A 5,291-nucleotide genomic window follows, 5' to 3' on the forward strand; every position below is an offset into this window, starting at 1 on the left:
ACACAAAATTAAACACCTCCTGGCGCCACTTAGGCCACCAGAACCGACGAGACACTAATTCAGAGGTTGCCTTACTACCTGGGTGTCCTGCCAGTGTGGAGTTATGGTGTTCTTTTAGTATCTCCAGGCGTAAATTTTCTGGCACAAACAGTTTACCCGAGGGGCAGGAGGCCGGGGCGTCCCCCTGAGCTTCCAACACCCTCCCCTCTAAACCTGAGTGTAATGCAGAGACCACCACCCCCTTTTGCAAAATAGGCTCTGGTACCTCAACATCACCCCCTCCAGGAAAACTTCGAGACAATGCATCCGCCTTAGTATTTTTTGCCCCCGGGCGATAGGTTATTACAAAATTAAACCTAGTAAAAAATAACGACCACCGAGCCTGTCTAGGGTTGAGACGTTTAGCAGACTCCAGATATAATAAGTTTTTGTGATCAGTAATCACTGTGACGGGATGAACCGCCCCCTCCAAAAAATGACGCCACTCCTCAAAGGCCAACTTAATAGCCAAAAGTTCCCTGTTGCCAATATCATAGTTCCTTTCTGCAGTAGACAATTTCTTTGAAAAGAAAGCACACGGACGCCATTCACCAGGGGACGGGCCCTGAGAAAGTACCGCTCCCACCCCCACCTCTGATGCATCAACCTCTACAATAAAAGGAAGCGAGACATCTGGCTGTACGAGAATAGGGGCCGAGGTGAATCTCTCCTTCAGAGATGTAAAGGCAGTTTTGGCTGCATGTGACCATTTGGAAAAATCGGATCCCTTTCGGGTCATGTCAGTCAGTGGTTTGACCACCAAGGAATAGTTCTTTATAAACTTTCTATAAAAATTGGCAAACCCCAGAAAACGTTGCAATGCCTTCAGGTTCTCAGGCAGATCCCAGTCCATAATTGCCCGGACTTTCTCTGGATCCATGCGGAAACCTGAATCTGACAACACATACCCCAGAAATTGCAGTTCTTTTACGGCGAACACACATTTCTCTAATTTAGCAAACAATTTGTTGGCCCTTAATATCTGCAGCACTTGTCTCACATGGATCTTATGTGTCTCCAAATCTGGAGAATAGACCAGGATGTCATCAAGATATATCACAACAAATCTCCCGATAAGGTGACTAAAAATATCGTTGACAAAATGTTGGAACACCGCAGGCGCATTAGTAAGACCAAATGGCATGACCAGATTTTCATAATGCCCTTCTGGAGTATTAAAAGCCGTCTTCCACTCATCGCCCTCTTTGATGCGAACCAGGTTATAGGCTCCTCTGAGATCCATTTTAGAGAACCATTTAGCACCAGCAACCTGATTAAAGAGGTCGGGAATGAGAGGAAGAGGATAGGGATCTCGGATAGTTATCCGGTTTATTTCCCGGAAATCCAGGCAAGGACGCAGGCCCCCATCTTTCTTTTTAACAAAAAAGAAACCTGCAGCCACGGGTGAAGAAGAGGGTCTGATGTGTCCCTTAGCCAAACTCTCCGAAATATAATCTTTCATAGCCTTCCTCTCCGGGCCGGAAAGATTGTATAACCGGGTTTTAGGTAGTTTTGCCCCAGGTACAAGATTAATCGGGCAATCATATGGGCGATGAGGTGGTAACCCCTGACAACCCTTCTCAGAAAACACATCCATAAAATCTGACAGAAAGGCAGGTAGAGATGTTACAGAGAGTGTAGAGAACCTACTACTCAAGCAGTTGTCCTTACAATGTTCACTCCACAATCTCCCCGGCCTGCCAATCCACCACTGGATTGTGGGTCACCAGCCAGGGAAGCCCCAATACCATAGGAGCCGGAAGACCGTCCAGGACATAACAAGAGATATGTTCTTTATGGAGGTCCCCTACCTGCAGATGGATATTATGGATGATCTGAGTTAACTCTCTCTGAGTAAGAGGGGAGGAGTCGATGGCAAAAACAGGAATAGTTCTGCGTACTGGTTCCGGAGTAAAACCCAGAGCCTGAGCAAACCGTGAATCCACCAAGTTGACCCCTGCCCCACTGTCCAAAAAGACAGAACAGATCTCAGTCTTATTGCCCGCCTCAACGGTAGCGGACAACAAAAACTGAGACATGCGTATGGAGGAAACAAATACGCCCAGACTGTTATCCTCCGCACAATCTGGGGACTCTAGTTTTCCGGCGGCTCCCTTGTTTTGTGGTCTCTTGGGTTCTGATGGACATACCTTTACAAAATGACCCCTCCCCCCACAACGAAAACAAACCTCTGACCTACGGCGGACCTTAGAAGGATTCACCCGTCAAGTGGCGCCCCCAATTTGCATTGGTTCGACTGGATCATAACAAACCGATCCCTGCCCTATAGAGGCCTCAGTAGAATTTAATAGTCTCTCCCTGAGTCGTCTGTCGATTCTTATGGACAGAGACATAGCAGCCTCAAGAGACCCAGGGACCTCGTATACCGCCAGCGCGTCTTTTAATTTTTCAGACAACCCCTGGCAGTACTGACTCCTAAGGGCCGAGTCGTTCCATAATGTATCAGTAGCCCACCTACGGAATTCGGAACAATATAGTTCAGCAGACCGGTTCTCTTGCCGAAGTCTACGTAGCTTAGACTCAGCCAGTGAGACCCTGTCCGGGTCATCATATACGAGACCCAGGGCTTTAAAAAACTCCTCCACTGATCGTAAGGCCGGAGAGTCTGATGGTAAGGAGAAAGCCCAAGCCTGCGGATCTCCTTGCAGGAGCGAAATTACAATGCCCACCCGTTGTTCCTCACCGCCGGAGGACCTAGGGCGTAACCTGAAGAACAATTTACAAGCTTCTCTGAAGGTTACAAATTGGTCTCTTCCTCCTGAGAACCTATCAGGTAAAACCACTTTTGGCTCAGGAGTACCTTGGTTTCCCGTAGCAACGGTGGAACCCAAGGATTGCTGCTGCTGCTGCACAGTTGCTTTTAATCCTGCCACTTCCAGGGATGACCCCTGTAATTCTTTTGCCAAAACCGTAACCGGATCCATAGTGGAACAGAAAAATACAAAGCAAAACAGCAAGCATAAAAAAAAAAAAAGAAATGTCACTTTTTTTTTTTTTTTTTAAATGGCCAGATATACTGTCACGACCGCTATCCCAGCAGCAGTCGTGTCGCACCAGACAGAGGGGAAGGGGGACCCTTATCTACGGATGGGAAATAGAACGGTCACCCCTGACTAACCCTAAGCTGGCACCTGTCTGCCCTGATACCCTAGACGGGGTGTGAACCCGTGCGGCGAGCAGGATGCCTAAACCCTCAGTCACCCTAACAAGACTAGACTGGGGAAAGGCAGATGGGAGCACTAGTCACCATCACTCACGTCTAGGAGAACAACAGGGGAAGACAGCAACAAACAAACAAACAATCAAACATAGATAGACTTATCCAGTCACGAGCAGAGAAGGTGATCCCAATAACGACAGTCCACACCAGACGAGAGCTCCATAGCAATACCATCAAATGATCTCCTTCAAAGGTCAGAATAGCACTGGAAGTAAGGACTATATCTGGCAATGACTGCAAGTGAAACTGAAACTAATATAGTGGCTGGGAGTGGCAGACAGGACTCACCTGAGAAGGATGCCTACAAACTCCCAGTCAGGACAAAAAGGTTCACAAGGCAAAACCCTGATTACATACCCTGAACCACAGAGCAAACTCACAAGTTATCGCGAGTAGCAAGTCGCTGCGACCTTCTCCTCCCAGACCTGTCTGGATCAGTCACAGTCGTGACAGTCATTTTACATATACCCATGCTGGGTGAGAGAAATATCTTGGCAAAAGACAACTTTTCCAATTTTTTTATACAAAGTTGGCATTTGACCAAGATATTTCTCTCACCCAGCATGGGTATATGTAAAATGACACCCCAAAACACATTCCCCAACTTCTCCTGAGTACGGCGATACCAGATGTGTGACACTTTTTTGCAGCCTAGATGCGCAAAGGTGCCCAAATTCCTTTTAGGAGGGTATTTTTAGACATTTGGATCCCAGACTTCTTCTCACACTTTAGGGCCCCTAAAAAGACAGGGCAGTATAAATACCCCACATGTGACCCCACTTTGGAAAGAAGACACCCCAAGGTATTCAATGAGGGGCCTGGCAAGTTCATAGAATTTTTTTTTTTGGGCATAAGTTAGCGGAAATTAATTTTTTTTTTGTTTTTTCTCACAAAGTCTCACTTTCCGCTAACTTAGGACAAAAATTTAAATCTTTCATGGACTCAATATTCCCCTCAGCAAATACCTTGGGGTGTCTTCTTTCCAAAATGGGGTCAGTTGTGGGGTGTTTGTACTGCCCTGGCATTTGAGGGTCTCCGCAATCATTACATGTATGGCCAGCATTAGGAGTTTCTGCTATTCTCCTTATATTGAGCATACAGGTAATGAGATTTTTTTTTCCGTTCAGCCTCTGGGCTGAAAGAAAAAAATGAACGGCACAGATTTCTTCATTCACAACGATCAATGTGGATGAAAAAATCTCTGCCAAAAAAAAAAAGGAGGGGAAAGGCGTCTGCCAGGACATAGGAGCTCCGCCCAACATCCATACCCACTTAGCTCGTATGCCCTGGCATACCAGATTTCTCCATTCACATCAATCGATGTGGATGAATAAATCATTGCCGGGATTTATTTTTATTTTTTTTACATACAAAGTGTTTGCCAAAGCATAGGAACGCTGCCTCCTCCTCAGCTCGTATGCCTCGGCAAACGTATCTGTTACTGCAGAGTAGAAATCTCGTCTTGCAGCGCCGCATACACCGAATTGCGTATAATCTGACAGCAGCGCAATGCTTCTGTCAGAATGCACATCAGTGCTGTAGCTAGTCGATCGGTTGGTCCACCTGGAAGGTAAAAAAAAATATATGAAAAAACCAGGCCGCAACGCAATAATGTTATTAACTTTGGAACAGAATATATAAACTTTAACTTTTTGAACTAAACATTAACCTTTTTGCTTACTGGTGCTTTTTTTTTTTTTTTACCTTTATAGAACAAACCTCTCCTTCCCCATGGGTCAATGTGCAAAACGCAAATCGCCCAAAGATGTGGCGAAGTGCGTTATGCACTTTGCCCCAGGTGAAAGGAGAGGTTTGCAGCAGCTGTGTGAGTGAATGGGCCCTAATAGCCCTGTGTGCCTGTCCTGGTGAGATGATCCCTATGCTAATAGTGTACCTGTGAGTGGTACTTCCGGAAACACTCTCCAAAGCATAGGGCAGGGTGGTCAGGACAGTCAGGACAGAAATAGCGGGTGTCACGCCTTATTCCACTCCTGCTACAGACACGACATCT

The sequence above is a fragment of the Bufo gargarizans genome, chromosome 1, assembly GCF_014858855.1.
Source record: "Bufo gargarizans isolate SCDJY-AF-19 chromosome 1, ASM1485885v1, whole genome shotgun sequence".
Classification (NCBI taxonomy): Eukaryota; Metazoa; Chordata; class Amphibia; order Anura; family Bufonidae; genus Bufo; species Bufo gargarizans.